This window comes from Chrysochloris asiatica, unplaced genomic scaffold (assembly GCF_000296735.1).
Source record: "Chrysochloris asiatica unplaced genomic scaffold, ChrAsi1.0 scaffold00121, whole genome shotgun sequence".
Classification (NCBI taxonomy): Eukaryota; Metazoa; Chordata; class Mammalia; order Afrosoricida; family Chrysochloridae; genus Chrysochloris; species Chrysochloris asiatica.
The window spans coordinates 6,890,322-6,896,673 of NW_006408639.1; positions in this window are offsets into that span (position 1 = coordinate 6,890,322).

The window sequence follows — 6,352 nt, forward strand, 5'->3', positions numbered from 1 at the left end:
ACCCCTCATATGACAGAATGAAACCCCTCATTTGAAACCCCTCATATGACAGAATGAAACCCCTCATTTGAAACCCCTCATATGACAGAATGAAATGGTGCCTAGTCTTGCTCTGATCTTTCTGATTGCTGGCTGTTTGAGTCCATACTAGTTTATTAATTTATAAACTACTTATTTTTCAACATAGCTTTTTATCCACTTAATAACCACTCATGGTTAAATAAGGAGTTTAATATAAGAAGCTTAAATACCCACTCATGCTTAAATAAGGAGCTCTGGTAGCGAAGTGGTTACGAATCAGGCTGCTGCTCTCAAGGTCAGCAGTTCGAAACTACCAGCAGTTCTGTGGGAGAAAGATGAAGCTTTCTGCTCCCGTAAAGATTTCCTGCCTCGGAAACCCTGTTCAGGGTCACTATGGGTCGGAACCGACTCAACGGTTAACAGCAACAACAACATGCTTACATAATCCCTCAACTTGTTACATTTCCCTTAACTTGCTTTTTACTCGACACAAGTTTATCCAAACTCCGCCAATACTCAATAAGGTTCTTCTGAACCTTGGGTAAAATGGTTGCTTTTTTAAAAATAAAAATGGGAGCACCTGAACAAAATTGAGTATATTTGTTACCAGGTGTGGCATTGTAGGAAAAGCACTTGACCATAAAATCAGTTTGAACTGCAAGGTCAGTGGTTCAAACTCACCAGCTGCTCCTCAGGAACCATATACATGGCTGCTATGAGTCAGAACCAACTCGACAACACTTAACAACAACACAAACACATACATTTTTAAAAATTCACATAATATTCAAGTGATTAAAATATATACAACAGATCCAAATGATGCCCGTTAAATTTTGAGTTTAAATCTTTAGATTTATACATATTTACAAAAAGCTCTGGTAGCATAGTGGTTACAAGTTGGGCTGCTAACTTCAAGGTCAGCAGTTCGAAACTACCAGCTATTCCAAGGGAGAAAGATGAGGTTTTCTGCTCTGGTAAAGATTTACAGCCTCAGAAACCCTAGGCAGGGTTGCTACGAGTTGGAACTGACTCCATGACACAAAACCAATGCCACCACCATATATATTTACAAATTCTTGAATCAAAACATACGTTTGTGGTTGTTAGATGTTGCTGATTGGGTTCTGAGCCAGTGACCCTATGTAGAAGGGACTGAAACACTGACCAATCCACTGACATCTCCTCACTGTCACTCCTGTGCTAGGACCCACTATTGCAGTCACTTTACGAATCCAGCTAATTGAGAGTCTGCCTCATTTTTGTGGACCTTTTACTTTTACCAGTATAATGTCCTTCTCCAGGGATTGGTCCCTCCTGACAATATGTTCAAAGTACATGAGACAAAGGGATGTAAAAAGATTGCATGTAATAAGATTGCTACTCTATGCAGCAGTAATAAAACTATGCAAGGATTTTAAAACTACATTGATCTATCTAATCAACCTTCCATAAGGGAAAACAAGCAAACAAAAATGATGTGAGGAAACACACTAGAGATATCTATTATGTATATTTGGGCTGGGAAACTGTAGTTGACTATTTTCTTTCTTCTCCTTTTCTTGGTGCTTTTGCATGCCCGTACCACATTTTTATAATGGGGAGAAAATGAAGACATATTGTTACTTTAAAGCTAATCATAAGCACCAAATTAGCATAGATGAGTCCCAGGAGATGAAAGAACTATCATGGTGTTCTGAGAAGGCTCCATCTGAGCTGAGACACAGAATAGCAGCAGATGGCTCTGAAAAGAGTAAAGGGCTAATGCAAGGAGAGGGGCAGGAAGGTTGGGAAATGCAGCCACAAACAATTTTGCAGCATCTAGTCAGAGGAACAGAAGATACTTCTTGAAAGAAAGACGGTAGGAAAAATCAAAAACAAAAATGGAAGTCTGATTGGCTACCACAAGAACAAATGAGTTGTTTGCCAGGAAGCCATCAAGGCAAGCAATCACATACCTTCAGGACAAACCCCCTTCCAAGACTGAAACTGAAAGGGAACACATGATCAGGCATGTTAACTTGCTGGCAACCACGTTGATCTACTGGTGAGTGGAAGAAGGTGAAAGGCAGCAATGAGGAGGTGGGCTAAGTTCAATTATGTTCCATAGATTCTTGCAATCTGGAGATGAAAGAGAGAAGAGGAAGGGCTGGTTGATGTGAAGTGTGGTGAGAACTGGGCATTCCTCAGCCCATGGACAAGGACATAGCCATTAAGGGCTAGAGCTACGAATGAAGCTTCCAGCTGATATGAAGTGAGGGGAAACGCACAAGAACACCCAAACTTGAAGACAGTACCCATTGGACCTAGCTTCGATGGCTGGATAATCAGAACTCGACTAGAGGAAGATAAAAAAATAAATAAAATAAAGGAAACACATGTAAATCACTACAATTTGATCTCCTTGACCTATACCTATGGATGTAGTAGCTTAAAATACTGAGAGGGAAGGAATCTTTAAATCAAGGATCATTCCCATCCCCTCTATACACAGGGTTGATAGGGGTGGGCAACTTAGACATTGGCTACATAAAATAGGGGCTATAAAGTCATGAAGTAACTGGTTTACCAGTTTTCAAGAGAGACTTTCGTTTCAGAGTTTGCAGGGGAAGGAAGAATCCCCATTGAATAGTTTTCATCTTGTCTAGACCAGTCTGGTGAAAGGAGATGGGGATACGATTCTTATGATTCAATATGGAGTAATTGTTACCATGACTAATTGAGATCATCACACCTGTAAAGGTAGAAATTTTGTAACAAAAAGCAGGGAGTAATTAATCTCAAAGTCCAAGAACAGAGGACCTTAGCACCATCAATGAAGAAGAGCATGAGTGTAATGTGGGACCATATCCAGAGAAACAGTGACCCCAGAGATAGAGGCAGAGATGATGACATGGAGAGATAGAGTAGCTGAGGACTCCAGACTCATGGGAAGAGAAAAGCTGTGTGCTGGTGGCCAGGAGGCAGGCTTTCAGAATGTGCCCTCAGCAGCGGTGGTGGTTATGTTCCCTGGAGTCAGTTCTGACTCATACAGCCCCATATATGGTTTCTGAGGCTGTAAATCTTTTCAGGAGTAGAAAACCTCATTTTTCTCCCACAGAACAGCTGGTAGTTTTGAATTGCTGATCTTGAGATTCGCAGCCCAACTCGTAACCACTATGCTACCAGAGCTCCTTAGATTGTTTAAATGATTACATATTCCTGAGTGTTTTTGTGTACACAATACAAACAAACAAAACACAACCAGAGGGAATAAAAGCAAATACTATTGAATGATGATGCATGGAAGGGATTGTCATTATTGCAATGAAACAAAATATGATAGGATGATTGTAAAACTGATGTTCTCCCATATAAACTATCACTCAATTCACAATAAAAACTTAAAAATAAATAAACAAATAAACAAACAAATAAATAAAATGCTGCGTTATCGCCACTATATGAGTTTATGGTCAACGGCCAAAGGGGTTGTCTCTTCGCCTTCAGAGTCTTGACATATTTTGGGTCCTTATTTTATTTTTATTTTTACCTCAGAAAAAAAAACAACACAATTTCTCTTAGTGACTTTTGTTTTCTCATATTTTCTACCATTTAGGCCCTTTAACCTGGTGTGGCACTGTAGGATAACCTCAAGGTTAGTGGTTCACACTCACCAGACACCCTCAAAAGCCCTATACTGGGTGGCTTTGAGTCAGAACTGATGCAACAGCACTTAACAACAACCCTAAACCAAAAACCAAACCAAATCCACTGTCTAGTCAGTTCCAATGCACAGAGGGTTTCCAAGACTGTACATTTTTATGTAGGCTGACTGCCACAGATTTCTCCTGGGGATCAGTTGGTGGTTTCAAACCTCCCACCTTTTGGTCAACAGTCCAATGTTTAATTCACTGTGCGACTCTTTTTACCCTAAAAGAGATAAAATGACCTGACCCACATTACATGATAAGAAATTACTTGATATTAATATCCTAAAAACACATTTAATTGCTAATGAGCATATTGTATTCTGCTCTTATTAATTTTCATGTTTCAATTATTTATCTTCTTAAAAACATTCTAAATTCTAAAATATCTTCAACCATCTTCCTTATTTAGAATACCAAATCTCCTGGGTTAGAGTAATAAATGATTTTCCATCTGTTTATTATTTGTTTTAAATTATTAATTGTACATTTAATCAAGAAAAAAATATTAATTTATATTTTTATATCATTATGCACTAGTGTTAATCAGAACTAGTATAGCAAAGTGACAAAAAATGTCAAAGAGAGTAAGACACGGTCATTCACAAGTCTGAACTTCTAGAAGGAGCACGGGTGAAATTAAGGGTTGAAACACATTCTGGTGGACTGGGTTCAGATGTGAGAAGCCTTAAATGAATTACACTTATGTAGATTAAAAACAACATTCCTGCAAAAGCTGTTTGCAGAACAAGTATGTGTTGACGTATCTATATTTGTACTAAAAAGCTTGCTCCTTGACAAGTAATTCAAACTCTTGTGCTACAAACAATGTATCAAATTATTTATGGAATCAAGTAGCTATAATTGGCTTGGTTCATAGGTTACCAATTTGACAGCCAACTTAACAAAATAGTTTCTTAAGTAAACTAAGTTTGCTCCAACACAGCTTTGTTTCAGCAAAAATGAATCCACTTTAAATCTTAACAGACACATGTACAACACTCTTCACAATAGTCAAAAAGTAGAAATAACCTAAATGCCCATCAACAGAGGAACAGATCAGCAAAATGTAGTCCATGAATACAATGGGGTATTACTCAGTCATAAAGACGTGCTTCAGATACATGGCAAGATAAGGATGAACATTATTAAATGAAATAAGACTACCATTTGTATGAAATACCTAGAATAGGCAAATAGGAAGAAATCAAAGTTGAATAGTGGTTATCAGGACTAGGAAGGAAGGGGGAAAGGGAGAATTATTATTTAATAATTATTAGATTATTTAAAAAAACTATTAGAAAGCATTGCGTTTCTATGCATAATTTAATAGCGGATATTGGCGATGGCCACACAACATGATTGGTATAATTATACATATGGGTTGTACCCATGGGAGCTATTGAATTAGAAAATATTGTGTTATCTATATTTGCTCAACAATTTTTTCAAAGGCTATAATTTTATAAGTCAAGAAAAATAGTTCCTTAAGTGCACTTTGTCAGGATGGCGTTTCGGGCAGTGATTTCAAAATTGTCAAGGACTGGATTTGCCATATCTCATGGGAAGCTGGGCCTCTCTGTTGGTGTTTCCGGCTTCTTCATGAAGGCAGTACATGCTGTCATCGACATCAAAACACACTTCACTGGGTGGTAAGGCCAAACCACAGGTGAGGCAGACAAAAAGCCACTGTAATTGATCACATTCTCCAGCTCAGAAATTGCTTTAAGGCTGTTCCTGGATTCTGCTTGGTGCCCCGAGTGCAGACAGGCAGAATTCACCGGCTAGTCTTTCTCTCAGGGTATTTAGGGGCCCACATATTCACTGGGTTATTCTAATATGTGTGCTTAAAATAGGTGGCTCTATGGGATAAGCAGTGGGCTGCTAAGTGCAAAACTGGTGGTTCAAATCCACCAGCTGCTCCCTGGGAGAATGACGAGGCTGTGTGCTCCTATAAGGTTTATAGTCTGAGAAACTCCATGGACGGTCTGAGTCAGAATCCATTCCATGGCAGTGGTTTATGGAAAGAATATGTTTAGAAACAATAGTCATTATTTCTTTAGAAATGAAAAGTGAAAAGGAATGTAAATGCTTTGGCTGGTTGCGGTTTTGAATTGACATGTGAGTTATATATGAAGAAAAGTCAATGAGAATCGTAAACCTGTTGGGTGTTGTTGTTGTTGTTAAGTGCTGTCTAATCGGTTTCAACCCATAGTGATCCTATATAGGGTTTCAAGGAATGGCTGGTAGGTTTGAACTGCCAACCTTGTGATTAGCAGTCCAGTGTCTACAGAACCACACCAGGACTTACATATTATATGCAGATTTAAAAAGTATTTACAGGAACAAACAAGATAGCGAATGTGTGGACGTATAGCAGAGAGCTCCACCAACAACAACACAGAATACCCGACCAAGCACGTTCGGAGGATGGTCCCAGAACTCTGAACCACATATAAAGGAATACTTACAAGGTTGGAAGGCTCACATCTGGGGGAATTTGTAGCAGAAGAAAGAAATCCATTGCTTTCTAGTCCGGGACCCTCGGCTGCTCCAGGAGCCGCCATCTTGGGTGAGACCACGTGGGGAAAGGATCGGAGTGGCCACAGACACCTGGCAGAACCGCTGAGATAAAGGTGTGG